The 12516-nt window shown below is 38.0% G+C and overlaps 1 long non-coding RNA gene across 1 annotated transcript; it reads left to right on the forward strand.

Moving 5' to 3' along the window:
- The first annotated feature begins 6374 nt into the window (after positions 1-6374).
- Positions 6375-6947, forward strand: LOC121510387. Its single transcript, XR_005991933.1, has 2 exons — positions 6375-6498; positions 6587-6947. It is a non-coding gene; the product is annotated as an uncharacterized LOC121510387 (long non-coding RNA).
- The last annotated feature ends 5569 nt before the right edge of the window (positions 6948-12516 follow it).

Below are 12516 nucleotides of genomic sequence, written 5' to 3' on the forward strand. Positions count from 1 at the left end.
TCGACAGCCACGCTTCAAAACAACACAGTGCATTGTAGGTAGACTGCTGCTAGGCTATGCAGAGTGTTGCATTCACGATCTGAAATACTGTGGGAATTTATGAAAACTTGCAAAACAGGTTCCCCTCTGCACCTCTGGCATGACCACAGGCTGAGCCACTTGGGAGTCGGTTCTGGGCCGCATGTGGCCCCTGGGCCGCTATTTAAAAAGGCCTGCACTAGGGTGTCTGTTATGGAGGGTTCAGCTGGGCGGATACCTGGAGAGATGGGACATGGGCCTGGACCAGGCCTGGATGATGGCCATCAGGAGGCCAGAGCAGTCCAGGACTAAGGCTGATGCCGGAAAGTGTCGAAAACACATCCATGCCTTCAGCTCTGTGATGACCTGATCACCTGCTCATCAAAGGATGGGTTAAATGCTTAAACTGAATGAAACAAAAATTCTCTGAATGTTCCATGTCACCTCTATCAGACATATAAACCCTCCTCTATTCTGAGTAAACAGTCATTTATCCAAAAACAGACCTCTCACATGTCAACATTGGTGTGTCTCCACATCAGAACTGTTTAATATTTTTACTGTGTGAGTAAATGTTTGCCTATTAAAGACGCTAAAGTGAAATGTGTTTGGATTGGCTGTCAAAACAGACACAGGGAATATTTAATGACACCCAGAATCAACAATGTCACGTCATCTGATCCAGGTCTAATTACCCGATGTGTCCCATCCCCCCTCCTGTAGATTAATGTTTGCATATGTTGGTGTATGTAGCATCTATGCCATGTTTGGCTACCAAAGAGTATTTAAGATCTGCTCTTTATTTAGTTCAGCAGATCCTTACTGAACGGCTGAGAGGATTATCTCTACGCCTGGAGCGTCTCCACCATGAACCTGCTGACTGTTTCTCTGATGGTTTGTGTCATGCTGGCTCTGACCCTAGCTGATGGTGAGGATTTACTTGGTTACTACTCTGCAGATTTAGAAATAATTTTTCAGAAACGAAACCTTTGTTTTTCAAACTTCATGTAGTGTTTTTTTTACTTTAGTGTGGAGAGGCAGAGACAGAGGGGGTGGCTGTGGGGGATCTGGTACTTGAGGGGATTGTGGACTGGCCAGGGCCACATATTTTTGTTAGAAATACCTGAAAAAGGGATTTTTGCATAATGTGTGACCTTTAACATATCCAAGGCTGTGACCACCCCTCTAAAGGAAACCCAATTTGCATGTCGTTTATAAAAATTATTTGTTTCTTTTTTGTATATGTCCATTCACAAGAAAAACAAAGCGATTTAATGCTTCTAAACTGGCATTTTAAGGTCTGAATTCTGAAAATTAAAAAAAAAAAAAATCAAAATCTGATACTTCTCATCAGGTTGTATGTTGAAGAGTGTAAAATTATTAATGCATAATATTTTTTATCTAAGTTTATATGTATGGCAGGGGTGTAGCTAGGGATTTAGGGTCCCCAGAAATAATATTACACAAGGGCCCCATTAACCAACTAGCCAAGCAACAAATGTGGTATCATTTTTACAAATATCTATGCATTTTAATGTAATTTTTGAGCCATAATTTCCTTTACATTTTTACTATGGTAAAAATGAATTAACTTTAATTATGCTACAGTGCTGGGCTACACCTATTGATGTTTTTAAAGAAGGGCAGCCCCCCTTTTTACAGATTTTATCATTTTTAGGACCTACTGATGATGAATTTACAAGACTGAAATGTTCATTATAAATATACTTTCAAAATTACTGTTTATGGGTTTAAAACAGCAACCTGTCGTCCACAATATCTGATCTGACCCTGAGATTATTTCACCTGACCTGGGATCAGCGCAGAGGATCCAGAGAGGAGACGAGTGAGAGAAAGGAGCGAAAGAGAGAGAGACAGAGACCAGGATCCTGCGAAATTTATTGCATTGTTACTTCTTATAAAGCTGCAAACCCTCACCTGCTGAGTGAAAACTTCAGTCGTTCCTCCTCTCTATCTGAATCCCCCTGACTGTGTCCAGATTAGGATTGAATTTTCAGTTATTGAGTCATTTTAACTGTGGAGAGAATAATTTCTACCATTTACAGGGGGGTGGAGTTAAATATGCCACAGGATTTATAAACGACATCCTGTTTAAATTTTAGTCAGGGATGTCAAACTCAATCGAAGCAGGGGCCGAATTCTGAATTTGGGTCCAACCTGAGGGCCAGGCAGGGTCCACATTTAATAATCTGTCAACCTCATTTTCACCAGCAATGGATTATGGGGAAAAAATCTTAGCACTGATGATAAATGATTTTGAAATTGAAAAAAGGTCAAAAAAGAAAAAATTAAAGGCTCAAAATCTGAATAAAAATTCAAACTTATTAGCTCAAAAGGTTCAAAACATGGCATTTAAAGTCAGAATAATGTTTTTAAAAGGCAAATGTATGAGACAGAAAGTTGAAATCATGATTCTGAAGAGTCAAAATATAAGATAAATTCAAATCATCAAAGTGTGAGAAAAACATTTACATTTTTTAATTTAAAGGTCAAAATATTACTTAAAAATTAAAATTGAGGAACTTAAAGGTCAGATTATGAGATAAAAGTCAATGTAAGGAGCTATAAAGGTCAGACGTGAGAAGAAATTCATAGTCATGAGTTTAAAAGGTCAAAATATTACTTAAAAAATTAAAATTTTGCTTCTAAAAGGTCAAAAAATATGATAAAAAGTCAAAACTGTGAACTGAAAAGGTCAACATATAAAATAAAAGTCAAAACCATGACTTTGCATCATAACTGTGAGGTACAAAATTAAGAATATGAAATGAAAACAAATGTATTTTACCATATTCCTGACTTTTTATCTGATTATTTTAACTTTTTACTCATTCAAATTTTTTTACTTAACAGGGATGTTTTAGATTACTATGGTTAAGTTTGCATTTTTAAACCGGAGGAAATCTGCAGACCTCAAACCAGTGGGCCAGTTATAATAAAAATATGATATGATCTGGTGGGCCGGATATAACTCTACCACAGGCCGGATTTGACCGCCGGGCCTTGAGTTTGACACCCCTGATTTAAGTGATAAAGACCATAATTTCACTTCCTGACATAAAATTAAATCATATGTAAATAGAATTAGTTGATATTAGTTTGGCATTACAGATATTATTATAGATTTATTTATTATAGGGCTTAAATCAGGCTGGAGATTGAACTGAGTCACTCACCAAAGCGAGATATGATGTCTGTGTTTGTGGCTGTGGGACTATTAGTCAGATACAGTAGTGTTATCCTGAGAGCAGCTGTTTTATTCACACTCAGAGGAAGAAGTTCGGTTCTACAGGGCAAAAACCTCTTTATTTGACATTTGTTAAGGCCCTTGTGCAAGAAACCAATTAGAGGTGTGGACAGGAGAAGACTCACTGAGAGAGCAGAGGTGATGCTGCAGCTGCACTCTGCTGTGTGTCTTTTCAAGATGTTCCTCCCTGCTCTGAATGTTAAACTATGAATAATTTTCTTTTTCCTGGGGAGTGGCAATAACAAAAGTGAGCTATAATTGTAGATAAACAAACCTTGGCAAATTCTTGAGGCCCCCCTTATGGACGAGGTCCCAGGCAATTGCCTTCCTTTGGCTAATGGTAAAACCGCCTTAGGAAGTTTTCCAGGCACATTACTAAAGGGAGCCAGAGGTCTTGAAAAATGTAGCCTCAGTTATGCTTTTCTAAAGACATCTCTCTAAAGGTAGAAATTCAGAAATCTGATCAAAAACATCTTAAAGGTCAGGGGGAGTTCATTTTTCCAAGAAAAAAGAGTACACTTTTTATCAAAATATGTTGTGGTTATTAATAATCTGATTTTTTTCCGATCAAACTGAAAAGCTGGTTTGTTGTTTAATAAATAAGCACAGGGTATTAAATCAAATTCTGTTTTCAAAGCTGATTTAGTGAAATGATGAATTGAATTCCAAAAACTTTTCAACAGATCACAGTGCCAAAAAAGATGCATAAATGTTCCTTGGACAGTTCTGTGAGATATCTTTGGATATTTTATGCATCCTTAATGGAGTTAAATTTAGTTGCTTTCGATTCAATAATGACACTAATTACTAAAAGAAAGAAATAAAACGCTCTTCTCAAGGGCCCCTCCCTACTGTGGGCCCAGGTAATCAGTACCCTTTCCCCCCTGTGCTACGCCCCTGACATATGGTGTCCATTTTTGGACATGAGGAGCCTGAGTGTAACATTTTTTTTCTTACAGTGTGAGCAAATAATAATGCATCAGTTTAAAATTGATGTCGTCATTAATATATCCAAGGCTGTAATAACCTCTCTCATTTGTGTGTAGTTTGTGAGCGTGTTGTCTTCTTTTCCGCATTAAAAAACAAGGAGATTTTATGCTTTTACACTGGCATTTTTGGGATTAAATTCTTGAAAATATATCAAAGTTTTATAGTTCTCATCAGGTCTTATGTTGGTGAAAAGATTAGTGCAAAAAGTGGGGAAAAAAATCATGGATAGTATTTTTTTTCTAGCTGTTTCTGTATGGGGTTCATTTCTGGATCCGAGGAGTCTGTGTGTAAAAATGTTTTTAAGGTACCTGAGGGTTAAATCACTGGGTCAGGTTAAAGTAAGTTACTTTTATTGTTGCCAGGCAAAATCATGGGGGAGCAAGAGGACAGCAGGATAGAGAGAGTGAGAAGAAGCCCAGGAGGCCTTGAAGCCGGTCCAGCACAGAGAAGAAGAGGAGGAGGAGGAGCAGGATTTAGAGGAGGAGGAGGAAGGTGAAGATGAGCCATGAAATTCAACTTTCCTGTAGTGTATAATCTACTGTGGCCTAAACATGACTGAAGCTGAGCAGCATGTTGAGCTGAAATGAAGCTGATTCACATGAGCCTGTACTGCAGGACCCAATAAACATTTATCACCTTTTTCTGTGTCTGTCAGATTTTCTTTGTAGTCTTCCTCATTGAACTCACAGGTGAAAATAAAAGTCTTTCATTTTGTAATGCATTTTTATTGACATTTTGAAAATTTTAATATTGAACTGACTTGATTGGGGGCTGCATGGTGGTGCAGGGGTTAGTGCTGTTGCCCCACAGCAAGAAAGTTCCTGGTTCCCTTCCTGTCAGGTCAGGGCCTTTCTATGCAGAGCATAAATGTTCTCTCTGTGCACGCTTTGGTGCTCTCCGGGTACTCCGGCACCCTCCCACCACCAAAAACATGTTCATAATGTTAACTGGTGACTCTAAATTGGCCGTAGGTATGAATGTGATCATGCCTGGTTGTTTCTATATGTCAGCCCTGTAATTGACTGGTGACCAGTCCAGGGTGTACCTAGCCTCTTGCCCAATGACAGCTGGGATAGGCTCCAGCACACCTGTGATTGGGGACGTTTGAGGACGGGATGACTTGACTGGGGAGGTCCAACCTTTCCATGTCTGACTGGAAACACTGGTTTATGAGTTGCATAATTGTGCTTAAGATCTGTCTGCCCTGTTAAAGTCAACAGGATAATTAAAAGACAATGGATGTTTATTTCTACGCCCCGTTCCAAATTATGATGTTAATGATATTTTTCTTTGTTGTTCCTTAACAGTTGATGCAAATGACAGTCAGTATAATTTTCAAGTCCTTTCAAGGGGCCTACCAGCTCTCTCCTCATGACTCCGCCCCCTCCTTGCTGACTTCACAGCCTTGTTGGGACATGGTGGCCATCCACCAACCATCCACTACTCCTCCATCTGGACCATCCAGGGTCGGCACTCATCAGTAAACAAGACTGTTTGAAAATGAGTCTTCATGTATTTCTGGGCCCACTGCAACCGTTTCTGCTTGTGAGCATTGGTTAGGCGTCTGTGCTCTGAATCAGACACAAATTTCTTCTCCGTACGATGACCACACTGAAGTTTTCCTCAAATATCTCATGTTGTCATACTTTTTCCAAGGCATTGCCCTATTTGAGGCTTTTCAGCAGCAGAGATCTTTTTTCTTTCCCATATTGCTGAAACCTGTGGCCTGATTAATAATGTGGAACATCCTTCTTAAATAGTTTTCCTTTAATTGGGCTCTCCTGGCAAACTAATGATCACAGGTGTCTGAGATTGATTTCAGTGATCCAAAGAGCCCTGAGACACAACACCATCCATGAGTTTAACTGAACAACAAAACCTTGAATGTTTATGACATGAGAATCTAATTTGCATAATAATTTGGAACACAGAGTAAAAAAAAAAAAAAAAAAAGTATTTACATTTTTAAGATGACTATATACTACGGCACAAATAATAAAAAAAACTCCCACAGTTTTAGCCTTGATAACAGCGGCTATTATTCAGCTAAAAAAATTAAATGTGGTTATCACAGTGTTAAAAATCTCAAATCCTCAGTCCTACTGATACAATCATGGCAGAGCAGGGAGGAGGAGCCTCAGGAGGTTATTTAAGAGATGGGTGTGGTTATCGGCCTCCCTTTGTCCTTGAGCCTGCTCTGTCCATGCTGCCACAGCACTTAAGTAAGTTTGTTTGTTGAATTATTCCACTTTTTCCTTTGTTTACCAAATAAGTGCATCCTTTTAATTATGTTTGTCACTTTCACCAAAGGTAGAAGTTTGTTTGACCACTGAAACCACAAAGAAGATCTAGAGACTTAGAATTGTTTGTCTACTTTAAAGGACACATATGAGTGAGTACATTTCCTACCTAAGTTTAGAAAGAATAATCTAATTTGACACAGTGCACTAATTTATGTTTGTTTAGCAGGAAGCTGAAGCAATTCCTCACTCCTTGTGTAACATATTGGATGCATAAATTAATGTAAGTTGATCCCTGTTAGCTTTAATTTAATTGTGATATGTGCGTGGCAATGTTTTGATTTGATATATCTGTTTGTACAGAAAATCATCCATCCATCCACCTATTCATCCATCCTTCCATCTTCATCTTCAATAAATGGTTAATCTGATTTCTGGATCCATGTGTTTAAATGTGCACCCCACCTAGAGGTTCGATGAGCTAGCATCAGTTGAAATTCAATTGGCCTCCTCTAATTCAATTTAGTGACAGTTTTTACACACAGATTAATATAACAATGGACCATCATTTTGCTGACTTCATGGCTGAGCCCCAGAAATCCTCCCATCCACCTTCCCTTTATGGACGGCCTTGTCTCCACATGACTGTTCTTGTACATGGCTGCGTTCAGGGACAGTGGGGGTCCCCGGTCTCTGGCACTTTTATTTTGTGGGTCGCAGGCTGAAAAGGTGGAGAACTCCTCCCCTTCATGTGAGCTAACCTAGAGTGTGCCTTTAATATTAATATTATTATAATTTAATCTGTAGAATGAATGAAAGGTCAGCTCCTCCCCCCAGGAAAACTAAAGTTCATTTCTTAAAGGTACATTTGTTTTTATTGTTGGTGTGAAGAGGATGTTCTGCTCAGTTGAGTCTCATAGTTTCTGTGGTTGGAGTGTGTCATATTTCATGTCACCTGTAGTGAGTGTTATTAGAGAATAGTCCAAGTGTAAATCTACTCCATGCCTTTAAATCAGGGGTGTCAAACTCAATTAGGGCTGCAGTAATAGATTCTTTTTGTAGTCGAGTACTCTATCGATTCTTCTGACGATTAATCGAGTACTCTAATAAGAAATGTTGCATTTTTTAATCAGTCACTTTGGCTTTTTCAAGAGAAGTAGTCCTAGACAGATGAGAAAAGAAGCTGGGTCCTTTAAACGAACTACTTCTATCTTAAAAATTGGTATTATTCTTTAAAGAAAATATATTTTACAAAGTGCAATGAAGTTCTTAGGACAGTTTAAATTTCTTAATGTTACAAGGAAAGGAAGTTAAATAATGACATTAGATTATGCCATGTGTGGGGTTTTAAGGATCCTCTCCCAGGAAATTTTGGGTGCCAACACTTCATTTCTTCTGTTGTAGTTTATTTTTATTTTCCAATTTGTCATTAAAGTAAAGGGACACTTAATCATTTTAACATCCTCTACTTTATACATGTGTGTAATATTTCACATTATAGCAAGAATAAAGCTCCATCATTCACACAGAGGTCTGATGATGTCTGAAAGCTGAAGCTTTAGATTACAGGAATATGGTCGATTGTTCACTTTTAATTTTAGCACATTTTTGTTGGTGAGTTCATCCACCATAAAAATCTGACCTTTTAAGACCATCCACTGACATGGAGAACACATTTTAAGGAATAAAGCTGCGTCTGTGACCTTTTGAATTCTGACTATATGATGATGAACTTTGACCTATTTAGTCTCAGTCAGTGTCTGTGGCGATAGCGTGTTTCTATTTAATTGGTGTCAATTTATTATCAATAGAAGTCATAAAATTATTTGGGATGCTGAAACTTTTTTGAAAAATACGCTGCAATCAAGACGCCAGTGCGCTGAGTTTTAAATCATTTATAATTAAATGTATGGCGTGCGCTCGCGGAAGAGAGAGAGAGAGAGAGAGAGAGAGAGAGAGAGAGAGCCCCAAAACAGGACTCCAATCGTGACGCCTGACGGTGTTCCGCGAAACCGTCTGGCCAATAAACCAGAAGTTTATGAAATTCCCTTACGTCTGCAGACACAGACTAAGCGCTGTCTCACTCCAGCGAGTCATGCAGGTAAGATCAACTCGGAGATCTGCACCTGCATAGCGCCATATCTGCCAGCCGCAGGCAGTGGCTGCGTAAAAACGCAGGACGCATGCCTGTGAGCATCACTGCATCAACTGCTCTTCCTTCGTGATTTCCACGCCTCGTATCATGCATGTTGGGTTATAGTAAAAGCGAAAACAAGTACATTGTGCCTCACAAATAGCCGTCCGTGTGAAACACAGCTCGCTGTACAACAAACGGCGCGATGTCCAGGCTACAGTACGGGCGTATGGATCCGTGACTGATTTAAGCGAAGCCTCGAGGCAGATAATTTGCCTCGAGGAATTTTTTTATTCGAATCACCTGAATAATTCGAGGAATCGTTTCAGCCCTAAACTCAATCACAGCAGGGCCCGGATTCTGGATTCAGGACTAACCTGAGGGCCAAAGGGTCACCTTTCTGACCAGAAATTGTCATCCTTGTTTCACTGGTAATAAAATATGAAGAAAGAAAATGTAGCACCGATGAAAAACGAATATGACATGAAACTGAAACTGAAAAATAATGTTGTAAAGGCAAATATATTAGAAAGGAAGTCAAAATCATGAGTTTAAAAGGTCAAAATTTTAAATAAAATTTGGTATCATGAAATTAAAAGTCAAAATTTTAAATTGTGATTCTAAAAGGTCAAACTATGGGATAATGAAGTCAAAGTTTGGAGTTGAAAATACAAGATAAAATACAAAATAATTGGTTAAAAAGGTCAAAATATAACTCAAATTTAGATTTATGAAACTTAAAGCTCAAAATATATGAGAGGTCAAAATTATGAGTTGAAATGCTCAAAGTATGAAATCAAAAGTCAAAATCCTAAGTTTAAATCCTGATTGTGAGATGCAAAATTGAAAATGTGATATTAGAAACAAAATTTTTTTTCTTCCCACATTCCTGACTTCTTATCTAAATATTTTTACTCCTTACATTTTTAGATTTTATGACTTAACAAGAATTTCTTAAATCATCAGTGATACGTTTACATTTTTATACATGAGGAAATCTGCAGACCTCAGACTGATGGGCCAGTTAGAACAGAAATATGAAATCATCTTGGAGGCTGTATTTGGCCCCCGGGCCTTGAGTTTGACACCTGTGCTTGAAAAGATCCACTTCACTCAGCAAACAGTATTACTTTTCTAACCGGCTCTCACGGATGTCGTACTGGTGTAGTGTCCGGTATTCCTTCTGCTTTTGAGTCCGTAATACTGAGCAAATGTTTGCTCACTGATTTATTTAAGCCACTTGTGTTTTTAGTGGCTGTCAGAGGCACCATGGGCATTTTCAAACTACCCACAGTGCTTGTGGTTCAAAGCTATCACATATAATAACATAATCCATCATTAATTAACCAGTTATGGGTGAGATGATATCGAGCTGTTTCCATGTAGATGTGATAAAGCTAGGACTGTTGACTTAGGTTGCACAAATGTAGGTATATTATGTTTTACATATAAGTTCATCATACTTAAATGATGGTTGGCTGTCCTCACATGGCCTCTGACTCCTATTATGGGAAAAAAAAAAAACACTGAGACATGGCCGGTTATGGGAGAAACAGATGTTTAACCTAACGTCAGAGCTGCATTCAACTCACTCTGACTCCTCACTCGTCTTTTAATGTAGAATTCCTAGCTACAACACAAACACCACAGTTATCCAACCACACTTAACCACTAATGTCCCATCTGTAGGACCAGTGTGAGTGCACTGCTCAGGTGTGGTATGATTCCTGGGCCCAGGCATGGACGGAAGGGATCTGCTTCTACATAGTACTATTGAACACACACAAGCAGGCCTGCCCACAGAATTTTCTGGGACCCTGACAAACCCAGAGAGTGGGCCCTCCCCAGGTGTGATTTCTAGATAGAATATATCAGAGGTTCTCAACCTTTACAGCCCTCGACCCCCAAAATAAAGATGCCAGAGACCGGGGACCCCCACTGGACCTGAAGGTGATTTAACACAGCCATGAACATTCAAGAATAGTCATGTGCAGACAAGGCTGTCCATAAAGGGGGGATGGAGAGGAGAACTTTCTGGGCCAAGAAGTCAGCAAAATGATGGTCCATTGTTATATTAATCTATGAGAACCACATTTCATTTTTTTAGCTGAATAACAGCCTCTGTTATCAAGGCTAAAACTGTGGGAGTGTTTTATTATTTGTGCCGTAGTATAAGTATATAGTCATCTTAAAATGTAAATCCTTTTTTTTTTTCTTTTTTTTTTTCTTACAATTTTGCTCAATTGGTTTGGCTCATTTCTTGAAATAAAAATTACATTCTCAAAATAACATGGACAAACCTCCAAACCACTTGGCAATTGTTCACAACAGAATTGAATTTCTCCTTCATTTTATCAAATTGCAAATGTCTTAGTACATGTTGTTGCAAATGTCTTAGTACATGTTGTTGCAAATGTCTTAGTACATGTTGTTGCAAATGTCTTAGTACATGTTGTTGCAAATGTCTTAGTACGTGTTGTTGCAAATGTCTTAGTACATGTGGTTGCAAATGTCTCAGTACATGTTGCAAATGTCTTAGTACATGTTGTTGCAAATGTCTTAGTACATGTTGTTGCAAATGTCTCAGTACATGTTGTTGCAAATGTCTTAGTACATGTTGTTGCAAATGTCTTAGTACATGTTGTTGCAAATGTCTTAGTACATGTTGTTGCAAATGTCTTAGTACATGTTGTTGCAAATGTCTTAGTACGTGTTGTTGCAAATGTCTAAGTACATGTTGCAAATGTCTCAGTACATGTTGCAAATGTCTCAGTACATGTGGTTGCAAATGTCTTAGTACATGTTGTTGCAAATGTCTTAGTACATGTTGTTGCAAATGTCTCAGTACATGTTGCAAATGTCTTAGTACATGTGGTTGCAAATGTCTTAGTACATGTTGTTGCAAATGTCTTAGTACATGTTGTTGCAAATGTCTTAGTACATGTTGTTGCAAATGTCTTAGTACATGTTGTTGCAAATGTCTTAAAACATGTTGCAAATGTCTCAGTACATGTTGCAAATGTCTTAGTACATGTGGTTGCAAATGTCTTAAAACATGTTGCAAATGTCTCAGTACATGTTGCAAATGTCTTAGTACATGTTGTTGCAAATGTCTTAGTACATGTTGTTGCAAATGTCTTAAAACATGTTGCAAATGTCTCAGTACATGTTGCAAATATCTTAGTACATGTTGTTGCAAATGTCTTAGTACATGTTGTTGCAAATGTCTTAGTACATGTTGTTGCAAATGTCTTAGTACATGTTGTTGCAAATGTCTTAGTACATGTTGTTGCAAATGTCTTAGTACATGTTGTTGCAAATGTCTTAGTACATGTTGTTGCAAATATCTTAGTACATGTTGTTGCAAATGTCTCAGTACATGTTGCAAATGTCTTAGTACATGTTGTTGCAAATGTCTTAGTACATGTTGTTGCAAATATCTTAGTACATGTTGTTGCAAATGTCTTAGTACATGTTGTTGCAAATGTCTTAGTACATGTTGTTGCAAATATCTTAGTACATGTTTTTGCTAATGTCTTAGTACATGTTGTTGCAAATGTCTTAGTACATGTTGTTGCAAATGTCTCAGTACATGTTGCAAATATCTTAATACATGTTGTTGCAAATGTCTCAGTACATGTTGCAAATGTCTTAGTACATGTTGTTGCAAATGTCTTAGTACATGTTGTTGCAAATGTCTTAGCACATGTTGTTGCAAATATCTTAGTACATGTTGTTGCAAATGTCTTAAAACATGTTGCAAATGTCTCAGTACATGTTGCAAATATCTTAGTACATGTTGTTGCAAATGTCTTAGTACATGTTGTTGCAAATATCTTAGTACATGTTTTTGCTAATGTCTTAGT

This window comes from Cheilinus undulatus, linkage group 5, assembly GCF_018320785.1.
Source record: "Cheilinus undulatus linkage group 5, ASM1832078v1, whole genome shotgun sequence".
In the NCBI taxonomy this organism is placed as follows: domain Eukaryota; kingdom Metazoa; phylum Chordata; class Actinopteri; order Labriformes; family Labridae; genus Cheilinus; species Cheilinus undulatus.